At 36.5% G+C, this 25,662-nt stretch overlaps 1 long non-coding RNA gene across 1 annotated transcript in view; it reads left to right on the forward strand.

The window, feature by feature from the left end:
- The window catches only part of LOC118007615, a 117,193-nt gene extending 115,800 nt beyond the window's left edge, over positions 1-1,393 (forward strand). Inside the window, exon 3 of the long non-coding RNA XR_004678440.1 lies at positions 728-1,393. This is a non-coding gene — a long non-coding RNA (uncharacterized LOC118007615). The remainder of the gene's footprint in view (positions 1-727) is intronic.
- Positions 1,394-25,662: the final 24,269 nt, after the last annotated feature.

Raw genomic sequence — 25,662 nt, forward strand, 5'->3', positions numbered from 1 at the left:
GCATATGCTATTTGCCTTTCTCTGACTGACTTATTTCACTTAGCATAATACACTCTAGCTCCATCCCTGTCATTGCAAATGGCAAGATTTCATTCTTTCTGATGGCCAAATAATATCCCATTGTATATATACACCACATCTTCTTTATCCATTATCAGTCGATGCACACTTGGGCTGTTTCCATAATCTGGCTATTGTAGATAAAGCTGCTATAAACATCAGGGTATGCGTATCCTTTGAATTACCATTTTTGTATTCTTTGGCTAAATACTTAGTAGTGCAATTGCTGGATTGTAGGGCATAAAGATCATTTTAAATATATAAATACAATCTTAAATTGTGTGGGTATGAGAATTAATGGAACTCAGGTCTTCCATTTCATAGATGAGGAAATGGAGGCCCAGAACAGGTGAGATTTATTTAATGTAACATAACGAATCGATGCCCACTGGAAAGTCTGCTGACTGACTCCCATTATACAACTGCTTTTATTTTGCAAGATTTTCCTTCTACTTATTCAGAACAGGAACACAGAGTAAAGAAAAAAACAAGTTAATACAAGTGTCTTTGATTTTTAGGTTTCATGAGAGTTTTTTAAAAGTGAATTGCTCTTTTAAATTACCATCTGTTCTTCCATATAGGTGAGTTAAAAATTAAGTGAATTGCTTTAAACTTATGGTTTCAGAATTCATTAAAAGTGTGTTTTAATCAATTTTGTTATATTTAGGGCCCTGGAGCAAGCTTTTTGTGGTGCTTCTGCTGAACCATCTGCCAACTTGATAAATGATCTCATTGTGCACAGGGACCTGCATTCCTGCAGGTGGAGACCCCCTCCATGGGGTGAAGTATCACCAGTGTGTTCTACCTGGGAAGCTCGCAACAGTGCTGCCTGGTGATTGACTCCAGCTAACGGTTCCTTTGTCAGCAATCCATCAGTGCCAACAGCTTGCACACTCTTTTGGGTGTGAGCAGCATCTGCGCTGAGGACTGGCCTCCACGCAGTGTAGAAATCAGCATGCGGTAGTTCTGGCTTGGGGTAAGTGAATTTGGGCTCTTGCACATTTCTACTTATATGGTATATTCCTCTCTACATACAAACGTCTTCGTATTTATATCATTTAAGCTTTTGGAAACTCCTCTGGTTTCTGGCTTGTAACTGTCAAGTTGTTAATCTTTCAAGGAGACGTTAAGTATTTGTCTTAGAAATCTTCCCAACATGGTGGAGGTGGGAGAGCTAGGTGCACTACAGGGTGGAGAAAAAAAAAGCACTGGAATTCAAGACAAGCCTTGATTTCTGTTTTTGGTCAAACTCTTCAATAAACATTTATCGAACACCTATGTGCCAGACAATTATGCATCTCTGTAAGTGGGCAGCTTCTTCTCTAACAAGAGCATCTCAGACTGAGGTCCCTTTTCTGAGCTCCTAAAACCATGTGTATATAGCACAGGGCTCAGATCGTAATGTATGTCTTCTCTAGTCATCCAAGGCACAGGCTTCTGCAAGAAATGGAGCATCTCATCCATCTTCTTCTGCAGTACTTACAACATCTGGCATGGACTCAAATTCAGGTTAACTGTTAAGAATTACTTATTGGCTGATTCTTAAAACTTATTGTACCAGACAAATAATATATTGAAACAGGTTATTTTCTCTTCTAAAATTGATGGAACTTACCATTACTCATTGATCTCACAAACTTAAGGATGTTTGCTTGCATTTTCAATGGGAGGTTGGATCTAACAAAATAAATTGGAAGCCACATATAAAAATGAATCATCTATTTTTTATTGAATACACATTTTCACGTTAAACATCTTTAATACTTAACATGCATTCCTGCTAGCTTTGGAAATCAAACATGGTTTATGGATTCAATTTAAAACTTTTCATTGACAGGAAATCTATTTTTAATTTTCATTTTAATCATTTAAATATTTAAAGATGTTGCCTTTGTTCTCCAAACTTCTTAAACATATTGGCTGTGTTTACATAGGGACTTTTGAGACAACACATGTTTTTATTAATAGGCTATTCTAAAGTAAATGCATTTTTCAACCTGAAAATGCATTTTCCAGCCTCTAGATTGGCTTTTGAGTTCCATCAAAGGTGTGCATCCTTTGTTACTATGCATAAGGAATTCTTGTTATTGGTGGAGTAGATGGTGAGTCAAAGTGCCCTGATACTCAGAATTCAGTGGTATGAGTGAGGCTTCTGTTTCAGTGCCAAGCTTTTGCTCAACCTATCTCCATTACCTGCATTCACTACTCTCACAGGCAATGAAGTTAAAAGGCAGGAATTGAGTTGGAATATATTGCACTCTGGAGGTCTATCTGTGGAATCTATCAAGTATCTTCACTTTTATAGGCTTCATGCAGACTGGGATTCCAAATTTTGGCTCTCCCACCTATTAGTTTTGTGATTGAGCAGTTTACTTCTTTAAGATTCAATTTCCTCCTGTAAAGTAGTGTCCACTCTATATGAGTTGATGCGCAGATCAGGGATGATACATCTGGCTCATAGCAGGTCCTTGGTAAGCAGTCCCTCTTAAAATGTTTCCAGTTTCCCATTAGAATGAGAACCCCGAAGTAATAGATGCTTGTGGACACCCAGGGGAACCTCAGTTTATCCTTCCTATGTCTTCTGACCTTGTTTTTAAGTCTGAGTGCCCATTCTGTACCTAAGTTCTGTAACCACTTGACAGCTCTGTAACCATTTGAGTGCTTACAGCACAGATATATTGAGATTCTGAAAGCAGAGGATGCTGATTTGCCTGCAAACAGTGAGTGAGATGACACTCTCCATTCAACTAATGTGGACTCACCTTTGCTTCCCCAAGAGAGAAGATCCTATGCAATGTGTGATCCTGGGCCATGGATGTCGCTGTGGCCTCTTTCCAGCCCCTGGTTAGACCAGGCACAGCCTGCGCTGTTTCCACATCCTGATCAGGCCGGCCTTGTATTTGGGGATGAGGTGGAGATGAGACATATGTGTAGGTTGTGATTTCAAGGGTGCTGAGAGGGATGCCTGGGTGGTTCAGTCAGTTAAGTGTCTGACTCTTGGTTTCGGCTCAGGTCGTGATCTCAGGGTCATGGGATTGAGCCCCGTGTTGGGCTCTGCACTTAGCGTGGAGTCTGCTTGTCCCTCTCCCTCTGTTCCCTCTCCCTCTCTCTCATAAATAAATAAATCTTGAAAAAAAAATAAAGGGTGCTGAAAGGTCCTCAGTCACCTTTAAACTCCTCTTATGTTACTTTAAAAAAAAAAAGATTTTATTTATTTATTTGACAGAGAGAGACACAGCGAGAGAGGGAACACAAGCAGGGGGAGTGGGAGAGGGAGAAGCAGGCTTCCCATGGAGCAGGGAGCCTGTTGCGGGGCTCAATCCCAGGACCCTGGGATCATGACCTGAGCTGAAGGCAGACGCTTAACGACTGAGCCACCCAGGCGCCCCTAAACTCCTTTTATGTTACTTTTAAAAGGACTTTCTATTCCTTTTCTAGTCAGAAGGATGCAAAGAGCTCACCCAATATGGAATTTAACCCTACCATGCCTCATTTCTATTATGCCTGTTGTTTTTCTAAGGAGCGAGATTGTTACTCAGAAGATATTTCTCCCTCCACCCCTGCAGTGTTCCTTCTGGTGCAAACCATTTTCATGTTCCCTTATTTTGTAAAATGACCTTATTCAGGGAATGGACATTTATTTAATGCCCACTACACCTGCCATTGCATTAGGCAGGTTTACGTACCAAATCTCACTCAATCCCCACCACAATCCTCTTGGATAAGGGGAATAGGCTACATTTCTATATATGATAAAATGTTCGTTAAAGGTTCACTCTAAAGTTTTGAGAAGCACAGCCAACACTATATAGTTAGAGAAGAAGAAAGTTGAGATTTCAGACCAATTTTATGTAACTTCAAAGTCCGTCTTCTTTACATTATATCATGATATCATTTGCTTTAAGGAAAAAATGAGATTCTCGGCATGTCACTCCTCCAGCACAACTTTATGATGACTTGTACTTTTGAAAATTGGCTAAGAGAGCAGAACATCTCAAAGTACAATCTTTATTGCTTGTTATGCTTTTTAAATTGAAGCACTGGAGTCATTGATTTTGACCTTGTATCTAGTTTACATAATTTTTATTTATCAATATCCAAGGAATGTTTGGAAATATATACAGCATTACAAAAGAGATATCAGAAACACAGTGTAGTGGAAAGAATTAAGACTTTAGAATTAGATATGCATCCATTCTAATCATTAGATGTTTGATCATGAGCAAGTTGCTTGAGCCAATTCTTAATTTCTTCATATATCAAATGGGGCCAGTGGTCAATATCTCACATGGTTATTATGAGAACTAAGTAAGATAAGAAACATAATGTCACAGAATCTGACACACTGAGGCATGCTTTAAATAACAGACCTAATTTTTAGGACTATTATTATCTCATTAATAATATAGTAGCATCAACATGTCTAATGTGTATAGATACATAATATTCAAATCTATCCAAAATGTCCCTAGTTCCCATTAGACTGTGCCTTGTCTCCACTGTATTCTCAGCCTTGAGCACAGTACCTAGCATACAAAAGGTTCTGAGTAAATATTGGTTTAACTGAGGATATTGGGGATATAGCAGTAATTTAAGGGACCTAAGTTCATGACCTAGGATTTTACTAGGCTGTCATCAATTTCAAATGTATAAAGTAAAAATTGAGGGCTAGAGAATCTGCAAAGCTGTTAACATTTCAAGATGGTACATTTGAAAGCCCCTGAAATGAAATTTATAGGCTAGTTTTGGTTAAGTATCAATTAAGTAGCATTAAAGTCAAGTAAGAGACATTGAGAATATCAGGTAAAACCAATTTTCCTTCCTCTGATTAATCTATTTCATGGCAAGGGAAAACATGATAGCTTTTCAGGAGTGACTTTAAGGTCACCAACTGTATTAAAATCACAAAACCAACTATTTGATGGATGTATAACAAAATAATGGATAATGTTTGCTTCCAGAAGAAATGATCCAAAATGCTGAAGAGGGGTATTCGGATTCATTAACCATCTCTAACGAGATGTGGGGAGGATAAGTTCGTTGGTCAGCAGTACTGAACAGAGTGCAGACCCATGCTTGCCTGACAGGTCTGAGCTGAGGTTTTGGTAACTCAAGAATGAAAAACGATCTATCGTACCTTTGCATTTATTGTCCTCCACTTACGTTTTATGCTTCAGAATTTTATTGTGGGTTGTACTTTTTAAGTATCCTATATGTACATATCATCTTTTCCTTATTATATCACATGTTCTTTGAGATCAGGGATAATGCAAGCCATTTCATATATTCACCACACTTTTAGTGCAGTCATAATGAGACTGAAAGCTGTAATGTGGGTATAATCTTTCCCATCTTGTAGAATTTTTCTGAGGGCTGAAGAAGCCTGAAGTGCAAAACAGTTAGCTTAGTGTCTAGAAGGGGGTGAATAAAATTCCTGTCATCATATCACTATTACTTCAATTGTTAGTGTGCCAACTAGATATTGAGGGTTTGTGTCCTTCATTAAGTCATCCTTAAGGAGCTTAATAGAACAGCAGAAATTAGGGAGGCATAAAATGAGGGTCATCATAAAGAATTATCTCCAGATATGGTGTTCTCTTATTTTTTTCTACTCTCGAGTATTTTAAGCCCTGGTGCTATCTCAGCTTTAAACAAATTTAAAAATTAAAAGCCCTTTGTTTGTTTCCTCCTGGCCTCCTGGAGGAAATTTTTTACTCTTTAATTTGAACCACTGAAATATTTCCTACATTATTTCTTGATGAGAAAAATGTTTTCTAGTGAATGAAGCTTCTGTTGAAGCAGAGGGATATAATTACCTTTCCCCCATCTTAGTCACACCCCTCACGTGGTTGAGATGAGATGGCAGTAAGCTCTTTCTGACTGGGAGATGTTCCCTGAAATCTAACTTTACTGGATTGTTTCACCTCTGAGTATTTGAAACCTAGGTATGCATCAGAAGAACTTTGCCACGAAGAGTGATGTATTTAGTACGGGCATGGTGGTAACTCACTTTAATTAAACTCTAACTCAACTCCAGTAGAGAATGTGGTGATGCAATTTTTTGAACTTTTTTTTTCTTTATATATTAGAATCCATGTAGTTAGGCACTTAGAACTACTTAAAGGAGATGTGCATAAAAAAGAGAGGAAAAAACCAGACCGTGCAAACAGACTGTTTTGTTTAAAAAAAAAAAATGCACATGGGGAAATAAAGAAAAATTATGAGAAGAGAATGTTTTTCTTTCCATCACTTTCCCTCGTTTTATTGTAAATTGATACTCAAGTTGCACAAAGGATTTGGGGACATTTGTTTGCTACATAGGTGTTGTATCTATCAGAAAGCATTTATTCCTTTTTTTCTCTAGTGTTTTTGATTCCATGGCAAAAGAGTGTCATTCTCTAGTCTAGAAGGGCTCTAGATTCTCCTGGGAGAATGCACTGCTCTTCCACTCTAGTGGAATTTTGTTTAGGGACTAAAGGAAACCAATCCATGCTTCAGTCAGTCTGTGTGAGAGAAGAACACCAGCTGTCAAATCCTCTCCCACCTCTTTCCCTTACATATGCCTGGGGAGCAAGGGCATTTCCAGCTAATTCCTCCCTGGGGTGAGTATCAGTAAATGGAAAGGAGGAAGAAGTAAGCCATGGTGAGCTCTAATGGAGAAGTTTCCCCTTACAGAACATAGAATTGGGGCTGTGGCATATAAATGATTCAGCTGAAGTTCATAACCTGAGGCATTGATGCCTTTTAAACTTGCAGTCCTTTTGGAATCAGTCTGCTCCCGCCCTTCTACAATGTCACACTCTGAGTGATTTCAGTTTGTTCTTTTGGCATAGCTTCACGCTTCATGTGCCTCCAGTGAAACTCCATTAAAAAGCAGAATTGAGGCGGGGTGGGGGCTGTCTGTGGACATTCATGGTGTTTGGTGTTTCTGATTTACTGATGGGATACCAACCTTGTTTACTGAAACCTTTCCTTTTTTTAAATGCTCATTTGTTGCTTTATAGGGAATTTGGTATACATTTCGCAGGTTAAGATCTGGTAGAATCTTATAAACATTGATTCTCGTCACATAGGACCACTGAAGGCCATGTTTGCAAAGTTGTTGTAACTCAAAAATTACTTGCCTGGATGCTTCCAGAGCTAAGACCCCTACTTCATGTCTGCATACCTCAGCCACAGTAGGCTCTGCTGTCAATACTATTCACTGGGATAGGTAATAGGGGTGGGCGTGGGGACAAAATCTTTACTAATGTCACTGTGATTTATTGTTTCCATGTCCGGTGTTCCATCTTGAAGCCCAGAGTTCTAATAAAGTTGGTTGAATTGTAAGGGACAGTGACCTCTTTCAGACATCCCAGATGATAAAAATAAGAGTGAATTACCCAAACCAGCAGTCATCAGAAATAAACCACAGCAACTTTAGGGGTCACCTGCTGTGACTTTCTAACTGCATCTCTGCTTCTCTCCGAACCTATTCTGTTCTCTTCTCTCTACAGACTAGTGTCCCCTATTTACTCATATTTTTTGTTTCCTTGTAACTTCTTCCCGCAAATGGCTTGTTTTCATCTTAAGTTTACTCTTGGCATCCTCTCTGCTTCTGAGCCCACCACTAGCTGAATATTTGTCAATGATTTATTATGTAAATTTCTGAAAAGACTCCACTTGTATTTTCTGTACCAGGCTTCAGGTTTCTAAGTGCTAGATTCATTTCCATCCTTGAGTTAGGTGACTTCTTCTCACTATACATTAGTTTAAATTTTCCAGAATTGTATAAAAATGCAATAGTATATAAAAATGCAATAGTATGTGTGTATGTGTGTGTGTGTGTGTGTGTATATATATATATATATATATATATATATATATATATATATATAAAGGAATAATACTGAGCCATGAAAAAAAGAAATCTTACTATTTGCAACATCGTGGATGGAACTAGAGGGTATTATGCTAAGTGAAGTAAGTCAGTCAAAGAAAGACAATATATGATTTTACTCATATGTGGAATTTAAGAAACAAGACAGAGGATCATAGGGGAATGGGGGAAAATAAAATAAGACAAAATCAGAGAGGGAGGCAAATCATAAGAGACTCTTAACTATGGGAAACAAACTGAGGGTTGCTGGAGGGGATGATGGTGGGACAATGGGGTAACTGGGTGATGGATATTAAGGACGGCATGTGATGGAATGAGCACTGGGTGTTACATGCAACTGATGAATCACTAAACTCTACCTCTGAAACTAATCATACACTATATGTTAATTGAATTTAAATAAGAATTAAAAAAAGAAAAAAGTAAAAAAAATGCAATAGTAGAGTCTGTATTCTTTATTTCTCTGGCTCCCACACCCCTCCCCAGGATGATTATTTTGAGTTTCATCCATGTTGTTGTGTGCACCTATAGCTTATTCTTTTTATTGCTGAGCATCCATTGTCTGGACATGCAAGTATTTGTTTATGCATTCAACTGTTGATGGGTTTGGGCTATTACAGATAAAATTACTATGAATTTTCATGCATGAGTCTTTGTATGGACATGTGCTTTCCTTTCTTTTGAGTAAATTCCTAAGAGTGAAATGTCTAGATCATATGGTAGGTGCATATTTGTTTTTAAGAAACTGTAATACTGTTTTCCAGCTGATTGTTATCTTTTACATTCCTGCCATCAGTGTATGCAAGCTCCATTTCCTCTCATCAATACTCAATAGGGTGAACTTTTAATCTCGGCCATTCAAACAGATGCAAATCTTTTGTCTGTTTTTTGTTGTTGTTGTTGTTTTACAGATACACTACATTTTATTTATCCATTCATCAGTTGACAAACATTTGGGTTGTTTCTGCTTTTTGGCAATTATGAATAATAATGCTATGAACACTTGTGATTAAATTTTGTGTGGACAAATGTTTTCAATTCTCTTGAGTATATATTTAAGAGTGGAAATGCCAGCTCATACAATAACTCTATCTTTAATCATCTGAGGAATTGCCAACCCGATTTCTCAAGTGACTGCACCATTTGTCTTTTTCTTAAATTGGGTTGCTTGATTTATTATCATTAAATTTTGAAAGTTCTTTACATATACCAGGCACAAATCATTTATCAGATATGTGCTTTGCAAATATTTTCTCCTTTTAATCTTCCTAACAGTGTCTTTTCAAAAGCAGAATTTCCTATTTTTAAATTTTAAACTTTCATTGCTTTATGGGCACTGTCCAAAAATCTATTGCTTCATATATTATTCTGGTCCTTTGGCTGTCTCAGGCAAGAAGGTGAATCCTCCATCTTGGTGAGAAGCAGAAGTTCTTGCTGAAGATAGAGAATAGATATTTTATTATCTAGTACTCCCCCATATGTAGTAAATTATCTTGTATATGGCAAATGTCCAAAATAAATGTTTGTTGAGTAGTTGGAATTTGTTTAAAAAAGGGAAGACGAAAATATGTCTCCTGTCTCAGCTAGTTTTTGTATCTGTAGCAGCTTGCTCTTGAAAGTAGAGTGCAGTGGAATGAAAATTCAGTTTGGTTTAAAGCCCAGAGTAATTGGGTTTAGTTAATCGAGGCTTTGGTTATTTCCCTCGAAGCAGATTTTTGTAGCTACAGAGCATTTTATTTTTTGTTCTGTAATTAATGGATAAATATTACTGTTTCACTGTATAAAAATCAATGACAAACTTAGCCTACATGAAAGTTTGTATCTCTGGTGATAAACAAAGAGCTCTTAAATACGTCTGGGTATTCTTTCGCATTTTCTTTTGTAGTAGTGTTCTTTTTCTAATTTAGTAACTCTTCAGTGGGAGGAATAAAATAAGAATTTCAAGCTTTTTACTTGTCAAAATTCATAAAGTTTCAGCTACATTGACCTATTTGATGAATTGAATTAGTTTGTTGTCATGTGACGCATTTAAGATCCTGGATAGCATATTCTAAACCAATCTTTTATTATTATTATTGGAATTAAGGACTGAAACCTTAACTCTAATTTTGAAACTCTCATTTATAATTTGTCACAATAGCATTGAAGGAGTAATATTTTTAATCTTTTAAGTTTCATAAAGTTTAAGAACTTTGAAATATTTGTCTACTTTTATAATCTCTACCTTCTGTTAGTTCATCATATGGCTCACATTTAAGACCCTGGAGAGCACATTCTAAACCTAATTCTCCTCTTCCTCCTCTTCCTTCTTCTCCTTTTCAATGGGATTATAGTAAGAGATCTTACCCTAAATTGAGTTTTATTTTTTCTAATTTATTTTGGAGGAAATGAAATAGAGCATGGGGTGGGCCTAAACGGCATTAGGTAAGTACCAGAAGTTCAAAAAATATTTATGAAATGAAATTGTGTTGGTCAGTGGAAGCTAGCAAATTACATGGCTTTTTTTTTTTTTTTTGCTTGTGGGTTAATAGTCATTTGATAAATAATACTTCAGCTGTTAATCTAAATCAAACATGATACCAGATGTTTAGAGTTAACAAAGTGAAAAAAAAACAACTCTACATTTTAAAGCTCACAGTCTAGTTTGGATGTGGTTAACTTGGGATCAAGGGTATGTCTCAGAGTTTTCTGTAAATTTTGTAAAGCTTTTAGGGGATGGGTTGTAAGGTGCAGAGAGAATAGGAGAAAGCTGACGTTTTGTATGACATCTAGAAGAAGTCTTAGCCCATGCCTCCATCTACTCCTAAGGTTTAAGAACTGTTGGTCTAGGGATGCCTGGGTGGCCCAGTCATTAAGCGTCTGCCTTCCGCTCAGGTCATGATACCAGGGTCCTGGGATCAAGCCCCGCATCGGGCTCCCTGCTTGGCGGGAAGTCTGCTTCTCCCTCTCCCACTCCCCCTGCTTGTGTTCCCTCTCTTGCTATATCTCTCTCTGTCAAATAAATAAATAAAATATTTTTAAAAAGAACTGTTGGTCTAGGGGTAAGACAGACATGCAAATAAATAATTATGATACTCTGTTATAACTTCTTTAAAGGCAGTATATATAGGACACCCTGTACATAAATTAAAAGGATATATCAATCATAAATATATATGCACCTAACATCAGAGGGCCTAAATATATAAAGCAAATACTAATAGAACTTAAAGGAAAAATATACAGCATTATAATAATAGAAGGGACTTCAATACCCCACTTTAAACAATGGCTGCTAAATCATCCAGACAGAAAATCAATAAGGAAACAGCAGACTTGAAAAACACTATACACCAAATGGACCTAACAGGCATATGGAGAACATTCCATCCAACAGCTGCAGAATATACATTCTCAAGTGCATGTGGAACATTCTCCAAATAGATCATATGTTAGGTCACAAAACAAGTCTTAAAACATTAAAGGAGACTGAAGTAATAGTATTTTCTCCACTCACAAGGGTATGAAACTGGAAATCAATAACAGGAGGGAAATGGGAAAATCCACAAATGTGTGGAGATTAAACAACATGTTCCTGAACAAATAATGGGCCAACGAAGAAATAAAAGGGAAATCAAACAAAGATCATGAGAACATTAAAGTGAAAACAAAGAATACCAAAACATATGGAAAGCAACAAAAGCAGTTGTTAAAAGGGATGATTGTAGTGATAAATGCCTACATTGGGAAAATAAAAAGATCTGAAATAACCTGACTTTATATCTCAAGGAACTAGAAAAATAAGAACATTTTAAGCCCAAAGTTAAGAGAAGGAAGAAAATAATAAAGAATGGAGTAGAAGTAAATGAAATAAGGACTAGAAAAACAATAGACAAGATGAACAAAATACAAAAGGAATTTTTGAAAAGATGCAAATTTAAACTACAATGAGATATCACCTCACATCTGTTAGGATGACCATTATCAAAAAGAGAAGAGATAACAAGTGTTGGAAGGATGTGAAGAAAAGAGAAACTTGGTACACTCTTGTTGGAAATGTAAATTGGTATAGTCATTGTGGAATACAGTATGGACATTCCTCAAGAAATTAATAATAGAACTATCATATGATCCAGCTATCTCACTTCTGAATATATCCCGAAAGGAATGGAATCAGGATCTCAAAGAGATATCTACATTTTCATGGTTATTGAAGCATTTTTCGTAACAGCCATGATGTGTATTCAGCCTAAGTGTCTGTTGATGGGTGAATGGATAAAGAAAATGTGGTATATATAAACAGTGGAATATTATTCGGCCTTAGAAAAAAAGGAAATCTGTCATTAGTGACAAAATAGATGAATCTGGAAGACATATGGTAAAGTGAGAATAGTCAGACATGGAAAGACAATTACTTCATGTTCTTACTTATATGTGGAATCTAAAAATGCGGAATCTATAAAAACAGGCTGCAGAATGGTGGTTGCCATGGGCCAACGTAGTGGAGGAAATAGGAAGATATTGGTAAAAGGACACCAAGTTTCAGGATTGCAGGATGGATACAACTCTAGAGATCTAATGTACAGTACGGTAACTATAACTGATAATACTGTATTATGTACTCAAAATTTGCTGAGAGTAAATCTTAAGTGTTCTTACCACAAACTTTTATTTGAAGGTAACTATGTGATGGATAAGTTACTTGGTTTGGTTGTGGTAATCATTTCACAATGTTTATGCATATCAAAATTTCATGTACACTTTAGATATATGCAATTTTTATTTGTTAATTATACCTCAATAAAGCTGGAAAAAAAGAAAAGAAAATGAGGCTAGCAAGGTTAACAGTGGACACATGCCATTAAAGATGGGATGGATCATGTTGAGAGGAATTGAGATTATTTTATCTTATATATGGTGGAGAGCCAATTATGGGGTGATTCAAATAATGGTGTTATGTAAAAAACTAATAACAGACAAAGTTTAGTAAGCATGAACAATGTGCAAAGCTTTGCACTAGAAGATTTACTTGCTTATCTTCTGTAATCCATCAACATCCCTACATCTGTATAAAGCTAATTTTTATAACTATATTTTGCAAATTGAGAGACTGAGATTTCTAAATATTAAGTAATTTTTAAAAAAAATTCACAAGCAGTTGATGGCAGAGCTTAAAATCAGTGTTACATACTGCAAAAATCAATCACCTCAACCTCCATCCTCTACAAAGCAATGTGATGAAAAGAAGGAATACATTTCACTTGTATTCTGATAATTGAAATAATGTGGAACTTCCAGAGTAGCAGTTGACTTTAAATTTCTTGATTTTGCTTTTTATTTTTTGGAAGAAAGTACAGATAGAAAATTCCATGAGACATGTAATAAGTCCTCACAAAATTTACAGAGATAATTATGTCATAAATAGTCACATAAATAATTAATAAAAATGTTTTTGATCATTTTGGTGATCACTTAAGATGTCAGAACTGGTTATGAGCAAATAAAGAAGCATAGACATTAAGCCTTTTGTTCCCTTGCCCAGTTTTCGACAAAATCAACCATTATTTGTGAAAATTGAAAGATGCTGCCCACACTGTTTGTATTACTAAAACAAAATGGAAAGTGTACAGATATTAATAGGAATTGATTAAATAAGTTATGGTGTTGCTATTCAATGAAATAATCCACACCTATTAAAAGATTGTAGTAAACCTATAAATGTTGACTGTTAGAAAGCTAAGAATGTATTAAGTGAAAATTTGTTCATCACAAAATGTATGCAAACATGTTTATACTTTGATATTTACATAAAATGTTCGGAAAGTGGCAATCTCCGATAGGACTGACACTGGAGGCAGGGAGGATGGACTGTGTTTATTTCATATCATTCTCTACTATTTGATATTTTTTTATGACAAGCACATACTATTGTTGTAATAATAATTTAAAAACTTTATTTTCCTCTAAAAGAAAAACTGTGCAAGTTCCATTGGCATTTTCTGCATTCTAAGACAAAGAATAGAAGGAAGCTGAGAGATCTCTTTAATACACAGACCAAGTGTTTACAGATTTTATTAGAGACAGAAGCAATATAAATATTTATCAGCAAAATTCTCATAATATGGAGAAGAAACCCTACTTTTGTATGAATCATATTGAATTGTCTCAAACATAAAATAAAAATGCAAGCCTTCTATATAACTTACAAATAAATGAAAAAAAAACATGGGAATATACCTTTCTTGTGATTTTGCAAAAGCAGTATTATAGTGGGAAATCAGAATATTCTACAGGAACAGTTAAATTTCCTTTCATTAATGTAATGATAAGGTTCTCTAAGAAACGTTGTAGATACCTTGAAGTTTAACCTCATATATAATTTTACTGATGTATTGATGTACCCATAAGATTTGTTCAAAATGAAGAGGAAAGCTTTTCCTATTTTTTAATGGTAATTAATTCTACTTATAATTACTGAAACAGAGTTTCTAAATATCCACTTTTTTTGATTAAAAAGAATTGTTCTAAGTTTGAGTCTGGATAACTGAAACTTTGGAAGCTGTTTTGAAGGAAAATTGGACTCAGTACTCTCAATGTCCACAGTGTACCTCCCATGATTCTCAGCTCATCACAATGTTGAAGGCATTCAGTTTTCTCACATTTCATATAGAACATATGAAGGTTCCTTTTGAGGATCAAATAAAAAGTTCATAGTCATTGACTAGAAAACTATGATGGAGTTTGTTTTTTTGACAAACTCATTAATTTATATTAATAATAGTAATGAGTTACATTACTTATTGGCTACCATTATTCATCTTTTTTCTTGAGATTCATCTAGGTTTCAGATATGAAGAAAGCATAAATTTATTCTGCAGTCTACTCATCATCTCCTAGTACTACCACATGGCAGTAATTCTGGAAGCATGGAGAACAAGGTAACAATGAGCATTTACTTAGCCCTTATTAAGAACTTGCTCTATGTTTAAGCGGTTTATGCTTATTTTCTCATTAAATTTCTACAACAAGCCTATGATGTATTATTATTCTCAGTGTACATTATTATAGAATCTATTTCCTCCTCCTGAGTGACAACCTATAATTGGAACTTAAAGGATAATTGTGGGAAAAAAAGAATCAATGAGTGGATGAATTTTCATAATAGTCTTCTTAGCAAAAATAGAAGAATCGTAACTATTCTCATCTGATAGGTAAAGGAAGCAACTACAGTTAAATGACCTGCCCAAAAGGATTCAACTAATGATAGGGCTGGAAATCAAAATCAGATCTCTACATCCTGAGGCCAGGCTCCTACTCATATAGCACCATTCCTTCATTTATTCATTTTATCAATAATTCAATCATTCATACAAATTTTTTTCTGAGCCTTCCACGTGTGAGGCATTATGCCCAAACCTGAAGATATATGACAATTATAATAACCAAACATTCTCTCATGGTCCCAGCCACACATGCTGGATTTATGACATAGAAACTTAGGGCTTCTAAATATTCTCTGTGCTCCCTTAGATTATCTACTTCCCTCATAGTTAGGTTAGAGGTTCATGACTAGTTCTGGCCAATACACCGAGAGTGGAAGTAATGTGTGTCACTTCCAAGCCAAGGCAATTAAAAGCTGATACATTTCCTCCAACTCAATCTTTATGTGTACCGTGTGATGTCCAGGTACTGAGATGATGTGTCACAAGATGGAGGAGCCAGGGTCCCGAAGATCATACAGAGGAGAGTCCTCATTGATCTATAGTGGACTTTGTGTGAGCAAATTCTAAGCCAATAAGATTTAAGGATTTATTTTTACTACACTATAACTTAGATTATCTGACTAAAATACTGAAAGTTTCCTACCATCTTTTTGAAAAGGCCTCTCCCTTATTGATGTACTTTTAGATGATGCTTGCAAAAGTGTAGTTCAGTGAACATATTTTTCTGTTCATTATTTTTTTTAAAGTGATGCTTTATTTATACACTGCCCCTAATTAGGAGGAACTAAAATACTAAACAAATATAACAAGACAGAACAGATTTGAGGGCAGTTAAAAATTTTTAAAAATTTCCTTTTGCTTAAGATAGAGGATAAAGATACTCATTAATAAATAGATTTTGTTAAAAATGCATGGTAACATATTAAAATGAAATTTGAAAGCATGAAGATGAAATATATACCCTTCCAACCCACAGAGGGAAAAGAGGAGAATAAAGAAACTTTGAAAAATTCAAGAAAATTCAGGAAAAGGGAGGCATAGAAAATGCAGAGTAAATAGTACAATATAGGATGGCATACATATTCACATTAAAGGTAAATGGACTAAACCCATCAGTTAAAAAATAGTGACTACCAATTAAGAATAAAAGAAAAATCACCTCCATGTTCTTTAGCAGAGATGTATTTAAAGCACAAGGACACAGAATGATCACAAGTCCACTGATAGGAAAATGCTAACCAAAAATTGATGTCACTATTAATGGCATAAAATAAATGTTACAGGAAATTTTTTTATGAAGAATACAGATGATTCCAGCATAATGTTCCAAGGAACAATTCACAAGAAAGATAAATTCTAACTGCAAAGTACCTCACTTTGATGAATTCACTACCAACATGGGAGACTTTTTTAATATTTCTATCTGTCTGAAAAAGCAAATAAAAAACATTTAGCAAGGATATAAACAACATTTAAACCACACAACTAACAAACTCTATTCAATAGGCATCTTTAAAAACCTGTATCCAACAAGTGGGTAATGGGCATTAAGGAGGGCACGTGATGTGATAAGCACTGGGTATTATATACAACTAATGAATCATTGAACATTATATCAAAAACTAATGATGTACTATATGCTGGCTAATTGAATTTAAATTAAAAAAAGAAAAAAAAAAAACAATTTGAGAATATACATTCTTCTCAAGCCCAAATAGGTATTAACAAAAACTGACCAGATTATAGATCTCCCAGAAAAATGCACTAAATTTCAAAAAGTCAAGATGTATCACCTTTCTCTAAATGAAATGGGTTTTCAAATATCCAACAAATACTTACTAAAATTAAGAAGATCTTACATATGTAAACAGCAAAACACACTTTAAAATAATTTTAGTTTAAAAAAGAAATCATAATGACAACTAGAAAATACTTAGATCTTAATGATAATGAAAATACTGATAGTTAAATTTTTAGAATGCAACTAAAGCAGTATTTTGATGGAAACTTACAGCCTTAAATGTTTACACAGGGAAAGAAGAACGGTTGAAAATGAATGAATTAAATATGCAACTTAAAATTTTAAATAACAAAATAGAATAAACTTAAAAAAGGAGAACATAGTACATAGTAAGTATGTATAGAAACTATAGAAAACAAAATATAACAGAACAAACAACAAAAATAAAAACCATGCCTCATAATAAATAATGAGGCAATACTCGGGCAGGATTGGTCATGAAAAGGAAAGCACAAATGAATAAGACTAAGAATGAAAAAGGAGAAACTAACCTTAGATAGAACAAAGATTTATTTTTGAAACAACTAGAGATTACTATTAACAACTCAGTGCCATATATTTCAAATCATAGGCTAAATAGAAACTTTCCAGAAAACTATAACTTAAAACTAATGTAAGGGTCATTTGAAAACCTGAATAAGCCTATGTATATTTTAAGTAAGTTGAAGTCATTATTAGAAATAATATCCAAATACAAAAATGTCTAAATCCAGATAAGAGAATTATACCAAATATTCCAAGAACACAAAATACTTAGCTTGCCTCATAAAATTGTTGCAGAGAAGGGGAGAAGGAGCTGATATCATTGCGTTTCTAAAACCACAGTCATCCAGGTGAGAGATTAGGGTGGAGTGAATAAGGAGATATTAGCAGGAATGGAGACAAGTGAATATATTTCACTGATATTTAGGAGATGTAGTCAATGATGCATGGAGAAGATTGGAGTTGTAGACTGTGAGGTAGAGATTAGTGTGCAGGAAGATTATTTAAAAGTGCTCTTGGAATCAGTATCTGTGGAGAAAGGGATGACAACAGGACTGGGAAGAGGGAGAGAGTGGACTGCAATGAAGACATAAGAAACATATTGGTGAGCTCTGAAATTGGGATGGCCCTTCAGAATTGTCTTGAGTTGGGCCTTTAAACTCCCCCCTGGGCTCCTCATTGGGCACAGGCTGCCTTTTGGATGAGGTGGCTTTCTTGGGCTGAGGGGAACCCCAGAGAAGAGTGAGGGCAAGAAGCTCTCAGCCATCAGCATTCCTGCCAGCTGGGGAAACATATGCTTATATCCTAGGAGGCAATGTGAAAGCACAGCACGGTGTGTACTGCAGGGTGATGTTGGAGGTAAGGGAGAAGGAGCAGTGAAATGTGGCACTAGAGTTTCTAGCTGAGGTGTTTTAGTGGCTGTCGGTTCTCTCTAGAGTGTAAGAGAACATGGATGAAATAGTTTACTTGGATGAGGAAGAAGAGAATAGTTCAGGTTAGTCATGTGGAGTTGAATTCATACAGATGGAGATTCCCACTGTCAACTGAATTTGTTAAGTTTGATATCTTCATTGAGATTTGCACTGTGTGTGTGTGTGTGTATTTGTGAGTATCATTTAGATCAGGGCAACTGCTGACATATAGAATGCTTTTGTGTAAATTAGAAAAAGATGCTCCCTTTAGGTGAACACCGGCCCTGGGGTACTTGACCTGGCAAGCAGCACACAGACTGGATTTCTGCCTTCACTCTCTTTTTCAACTTAGCACATTAGGGCAGTGCACAACCTGTACAACCTTACTTAGTGGCCCTGAATTAAATAAAAAGTGAAGTCTTGGGGGTGAAAGATACTGTCTAAAAAGAGTAGTTAAGATGAGAAGGGCACTATTGTGAAATATAGCTAAGGAAAACCAACATTCAAGAGATGGGAAAAGGTGTCCACAAAAAGATTTAGAAAGACCGGTCAGAGACATTGGAGGGGAAAAGTGTTATAACTGAAGCCAAGAAAAGCTAATAGTCAAGAAACAGCTTTGAACAGTGTCAACAGCTGCAGAGAATGGAAGTAAAACGAGACAGAAAAGTTTCCATCGAATTTATCAACATTTTACTAACAAAAACTCATTAAATGCATTAGCGCTTAAACTCTTGATCACCATTAATTACTTGTGGATTAAACATCCCTGTAGGGTCTTAGAAGGCTAATCTCAGAGTCATCAATATGAACATCACTTCCCAGACACTGGCTACATTGAAATGTACACATTCTAATAAAGATATATTAATATAGACTATGGAAATATTGGATGATTGAGTCTGAATAATAGCTAGCATTTATCTGGCTTCCTCTGTGTACTAGACACTCCATACATTACTTATTTCAACCTCATAAACAACCTTATGGGATAGATATCATTATACCAATTTTATAGATGAGGAAATTAAGATTCAGACTTGAGTTACTTGTTCAAGGATAAATAGTGATGAGTGAGTGAATTAACATTTTGTCCCAGGTCTGATGACTCCATAGCTCCTGACTTCTGCTCTGTCGTTGTGCCTGCAGAATCTTAAGATTCTATTAAAGTACTTCTTGCACTCTTGTATTTGCTTTCTGAGTATCAAGCAGATACCAACTAACAACGGCAGGGTTTTTTGATAAATTATGTGGCCTCTTGCCGTGGTTGGCTGGAATGACCCCCGGGAGTTGAATGCCACATTCCCCATCAATCCAAACTCAATATAAACAAAACTGGGGCTTGTTTTACAATGGAGACTCTGCCAAGCAGTGTAAGTGGTAATGTTTATTTTCACAACTGTAGTGATTATTGTCCTTAAGTCAAGAATGTGTTATTGGTCTATAAATCAAAGGTTAGATGTTAAATTACTGATCTACCAAGTTAGAAGTCAAGAAGAACGAACATCACTTCAAGAAGCTGTAAATTTTCCACTACTATCAGATTCTTTATGAGACACTAGGCCTTAACTTTCCTCTCTAGAATAGAGAGGAAAATAAATTTTCTATGTATGGGGAGAGCACTTAACTCCCCTAGTACTCTGAAAGAGGTTTCTAGTATTGACCGGACACTTGATTCTATGAATCAATAAATTCTCTTTTATTGTTTAGGCTAATTCAAAATAGGTATTTAACAAAATAACAATATCCTTTTATGATAAAAGGGCTTAACAAATTGTGTATAAAAGGAATATATTTCAACGCAATACCGGCCATATATGACAAGCCCACAGTTGACATTATACTCAGTGATAAAAAGTATCAGAAATAAGACCAGGGTGCTCACTCTCACCACTCCTATCCAACATTGGACTGGAAGCGCTAGCCAGAGAAAGAAAGAAAAGGAAATAAAAGACATCCAAATCAGAAAGAAAGAAGTAAAATTGTCTGTGTTTGCAAGTGATATTATATATCCTAAAAACTATGCACATGCGTGCGCGCGCGCACACACACGCACGCACACAGAACTGATCAATGACTTCAATAAAGTTGCAGGCTACAAAATCAACATACAAAATCAGTTGCATTTCTTTACACTAACAACAAAATATCTGAAAAAGAAATGAAGAAAAAAGTACCATTTACAATAGCATCAAAAACCATAAAATACTTAGGAATAAATTTAACCAGGGATGTGAAATACCTATATACTGAAAACCATAAAACTTTGATGAAGAAATTGAAGAAGACACAAATAAATGGAAAGATATCCTGTGTTTATGGATCAGAAGAATTAATATTGTTAAAATGCCCATACTACCCAAAGCCATCTATGCAATCCCTATCAAAATTCCAATAGCATTTTTCACAGAAAAAGAAAAACACTCCTAAAACTTGTATGGAACCACAATAGATCGCAAATAGCCAAAGAAATCATGAGCAAGAAACAATCAAGAAAGAACAAAGGTTGAAGCATCACACTTCCTGATTTCAAACTATTTTAACCAAGCTAAAGTAATCAAGACAATATGGTACTGGCATAAAAACAGACCCATGGACCAATAGAGAACCTGGAAATAAGCCCTTGCCTATATGGTCAACTAATCTTTGACAAAGGAACCAAGGAACTCAATGGGAAAAGGATAGTATTTTCAATAAATGGTGTTGGGAAAACTGGTTAATCACATGCAAAAAAATGTAATTAGACTCCTACGTTACACCATTCACAAAAATTAACTTGAAATGGATTAAAGACTTAAATATAAAACCTCAAATTGTAGAACTTCTAGAAAAAACTTGGACACTGGTATGGATATAATACACAAAGTACGTACAACAAAAGCAAAAATAAACAAGCGGTACTAAATCAAACGAAAAGGTTTCTGCACAGCAAAAGAAACAATACACAAAATGAAAAAGCAACTTATGGAATGGGAGAAAATATGTGCAAACCATCTGTCTGATAAGGGGTTAATAATCAAAATATATGAAGAACGCCCGCAACTCAATAGCAAAAGCAAATAAACAATCTGATTAAAAGGTAGGGAAAGGATCTGAACAGACATTTTCCACTGAAGACATGCAAATGGCCAACAGGTGCATGAAATCATATTCAACATCACTAATCGTAAGGGAAATGCAACTGCAAACCACAATGAAGTATCACCTCGAACTTGTTAGAATGGCAATTATCACAAAGACAAGGGACCACAAGTGTCGGCGAGGATGTGGAGAAGAGGAAACCTTCATGCGCTGTTGGTGGGAATGCAAACTGGTGCAGCCACTCTGGAAAACAGTATGGAGGTTCCTCAAAAAATTAAAAATAGAACTACTCCATGATCCAGTGATCCATTTCTGGTTATATATATGTTCCAAGAGATATCTGCATCTCCATGTTCATTGCAGCATTATTCACAACATTCATGAGAACAAAGTCAGTGTCCATTAAACAGATGAATGGATAAGTAAAATGTGATATGTGATATATATATATATATATATATATATATATATATATATATATATATAATTTATATCAAGTTTTGCCTTCATTTATGTTTCTTTCTTCTTGACCTTGCAGCTCATGTTTTATCTCTTCCTCTTGTATCATTATCTATTCCTTAACTTTTCTGTACTTTGCTTTGTGCATTTGTTAAATAGGGTAATTGTTTCATTAAGTTTTCTCCCTTTTTAAATCTATGAATATTTATCAGTGTCTTTTGTTGCAGGAAACAGAACTATATACTAGATGGGCTGAAGAAATATGGGTTTATTAAAGGATAGCTCACGACTCTCCTGGAGGTCTAGGGACATGGGCTTGGATACTATGCACCCAGGAGAGTGCCCAACCACACATGGGCAATGTTCTAGTGGAACCGATTGCTGCTGTCTCCCATGCTCTATGCTTAGGACACTGAGGAACATACACTAGAAACTTGGCTCCAGAGCACAGAACTGGAGACCTCCATCCCTATTCTTGCCCCAAGATCAGTTTCTCCATATGCAGATCCTATTATTTGCTTCCTTCTAGAAATCATATGCGGATATTTTTGCTTAGTGGATCTTTATCACAGGCAGAACTCCAGCTACAGAGAAGTCTGAGAAATGATCCTTTGTGTTTCCCAGCCAGCTAGAAAAGCTAGAAGGGAGTTGGAGTGGACCCTGAATTAGCCAACCCGAGAGTATCCATCCCATTATAAAGAAATGTTTGATCACAATTTTCATTTTCTCTGTGGCTATATTTGTCAGATATATGTTCTTTATAGATCATGTGTTTTCTCTGTTTCTTTAATTCTTTTGTGGTTTTTGTTGTTGTTGTTCATTTCTTATATATCTAGATAGTGCTGATTCTGGTTCTTATTCATTATTTAACTTAAACAGTTGTCTTCTTCCTGGACCAGTTGTTTGGAGGACCTGTTTATGGTGAATGAACATGGGCACCTGCAGACTTTTGTAGGACTGTTCAAATGGAAAGTTCCTCTTCTTCCCTGTTTCCTTGTGTGATTTTTCATTCAATGCTGCCCCCTGTGTTTCGTAATCAGACAGCACCCAGGGAGGCTCCTGTTGCTGGAGGTGTCCCCGGGGATCTGGCTGTGCACGTCAACATACCCCGGTGCGCCCAAAGCGTGCTGATGGCTCTTTTCTGGTGGCCCAGCCATGAGTTCGACCTTTTTTGCTCTCTCCCTCAGCCCTGTGCAACAGTCCATTGCTTGTGACGCCCTTTGGCGGTTTTGTGGTTAGAGCTGTGCTGGTTCCATTAACGATGTGGTTGACAACTTTCTTTTCATTCCCCTTGGTGGTTTTATGTGATTTATGGGAGGAGAGGGAAGAGGCTGATTTCACACTAACATTTTTCAAACCTACCTCCTTCTCGAAACTCTTCCTTCCCTCTCCTCAGCGTCCCCCTCTGTTACTGGTTGCTACTTCTTGGTCACCTTTGCTAGATCTTCTTCCTTTTTAACTTTTGCAATAGTACAGGATTCAGTCCTTAAAACTTCTCCATCTGTGCTCACGTCCAGCTCCCAACAGTTGAAATTTACTGATAATTTCCAAATTTGCATGTGCATTTCTAACCTCTCTATAGAGCCCCCAATTCATATGCCTGTCTGCCTACTCAAACACTGTCACTTAGGTATCTACTAGGCATCTCAAATTTATCCTGTCCAAAACCGAGCTCCTTTTTTTAATTTCCCACTCAGACTTATTACGCCACTGTTTTTACCCAGTTTCTCAGGACCAACCTTGGAATGATCCTTAATCCTCCCTTTTTCTCCCACTTCATATCAATGCTATTAGAAAATGCTATTTGTCAGTTCTACCTTCAACATACATCCAGAATCCTACCACTTCTCACTATTTCCACAAAAACCCTAGTCCAATCCATAGTAATTTGTCCCTCGACTGCTATAGTCATCTCTCATTTGGGTTTCCTCTTTCCATTCTACTCTGCTAGTCTGTTCACCATACAGTAGCCAAAGTAATCATTAACGTATGTCATGTCAAATCATATGAATGCTTTTTCTCCAATGACTTCCCCATCACACTTGAAAAATAAATCCAAGCCCCTAGTTTATAAGGTCCTTCAGTGAGATAGATGGCATCTATCTCAGTGGCTTATCTCCTGCTACACTCTCCCCCACACCTTCTGCTCCAGCCATGCTGGCCTCCTTGGTGATCCTCAAGGGACCATATATGCTTGTGCCTCAGGCCCTTTGCACATGCTGTTCCTTCTGCCTGGAACCCTCTTCCCCTGACCTTCACTTAGCTATTTCTCTCAGTTCCATCAAGATCAAATTTCCCCTTGAGGGGACCTTCCCTGCCCATCTTATATAAATTTGCCACTCTGCATCCTCTTAACCTACTTTCTTTCATAGAATGTGTTACTACTTGATATAACAATTTGCATACATGTGTTTCTTAGGTGCTTTACCCTCACTAATGTGACTCTAAGAGGGCAGGAACTTGGTCTGTCTTGCTTCTTGATATACACGTCTTACCCAGGGCCTGATACATGGCAGGCTTTCAATATACATATATTGAATCAATAAATGAATAAACAAATGTAGGCCTCATGTTTCTGACCTATGAAATCTGATCATAAACTATTGTGCAAATCTCTTTTCCTTTTTTTCTTGATGTTAGAGAGTTGACCACCTGGACAAAAAGTCTATTTTTCAAGTGTTCAGATGTTTGGCAGGGGGTATAGGGCATCAGAAGTCACCATTTTTCTTGGCATCTGTGAATGACAACACCAGGATTAGGGCCCCGAGCATAAGCAGGGCTTACATGCTTATGATCCATCTTGCCAACATACTTGAAGTATCAGCATCTCTTGGACTGTTTCTGTAGCATAACTTAACACCCTACATCCAGCTAGCTTCTCCAATCCATCCTATACCCAAAATAGTGATCTTTCTAACATGCAAATTGAATCATGCCACCTTCTTCCTGAAAACCTCAACTTAGAACCCATTCCATAGAGAATGAGATCCATCCGGAGTGGAGAATGCCAGATTTACCCCCTCTCCCATCACTCCAGCTTCACCTTAGAGGTGTTCCAAACCTGACCGAACTCCATGCATTTTTCAGCACATAGCATCCACACACGTGCTTTCCTTCATTCTTCCTTCTCAGGGATCTGACATTTGATGTTCCTTCTGACTGTTTCTTTCTACTCCATCTGTAGCCCCTCACTCTTTGGTGCTTTATCTGTATCCCTCTCTGTCCCAAAGACTCAGCTGGAGAACCTCTATTCTAGAAAGACGTGCCTGAGTGTTCTACTTCCACATGCAGCCCAGATCCAAAGAGAAAAGGGAGAAGGAAAAGGAGAGAACAAAACCCAAGAGACAGTAGAGAAAGCTAAGAGAAGAAAGGCAAACCCAGAGAGAAAAGTGGAAAGCTGAAGAATGAAACAGAGTGGAGAAAAAGAGGAAAACCTAAGCACAGCTTATACCATTTTGGAGACTGCCCCTGAGTTCTCCACAGTTTGAGAAATGACTGATTTCTGAGCAAGAAACCTTCTCAGTGCTTCCATGCTGCCTTATTATAGCACTCGCCATGCCTCCCAGACTGTGAGCAATTTGGGGGCAGTGATCATTTCATAGACAACTCTACATTTACAGAGCCTGGAGTACGCCCAGCTCTATAAATACTTCTTGACTGAATGGAAAGACAAAGTCCCATCAGAAGGATCAGAGAGGGAAAGTAGGAATTCTGCTTAAGGAGGGGCAAGGGATGGTTGTGGCTGGCTCTTTAGAAAAAGAAAGATCTGAAATGTGAATGATTAGTAAG

This window comes from Mirounga leonina, unplaced genomic scaffold, assembly GCF_011800145.1.
Source record: "Mirounga leonina isolate KUSES-001 unplaced genomic scaffold, KU_Mleo_1.0 Mir_125, whole genome shotgun sequence".
NCBI lineage: Eukaryota > Metazoa > Chordata > Mammalia > Carnivora > Phocidae > Mirounga > Mirounga leonina.